Below are 489 nucleotides of genomic sequence, written 5' to 3' on the forward strand. Positions count from 1 at the left end.
CATTGAAATGACAAATGCAAAATGTTCGATAACTCAAATTGCAGTCCATTGATATGCACTCAACCTTACTTTTTTGTGTTTTTACAACTGACCTTTGCTCTTAAAAACAGCACCGACCATTGGCAGTAGGCATTTAACCCACACACTGGACTTTGACCATGCAAATGTTACACTGTATGAAAACACATATTTTAGCTCACTCAAGATCTGGAGATCAAGTCATATGTCCGGATTTTGATAGAACAAGACCAGGTGAGACATTTGACTAACTTTTAATTGAACAATCTAACAAATTACATACAACTGAGCAATACCTTAAAGTCACTGGGTTTTGAAATTCTAATTGTTTCTTTATGTTGTTTCTTCCAGGGAATGTGCAGCATGATGATCCCTATATTCCTGACAGGGCTCTGCTTCCTGTTGCTCGGGCCCACTTGTTGCAGTGGCAGCAGGATTCTAGTAGTGCCTGTTGATGGCAGCCACTGGATC

The sequence above is a fragment of the Etheostoma spectabile genome, chromosome 19 (assembly GCF_008692095.1).
Source record: "Etheostoma spectabile isolate EspeVRDwgs_2016 chromosome 19, UIUC_Espe_1.0, whole genome shotgun sequence".
Lineage (NCBI taxonomy): Eukaryota > Metazoa > Chordata > Actinopteri > Perciformes > Percidae > Etheostoma > Etheostoma spectabile.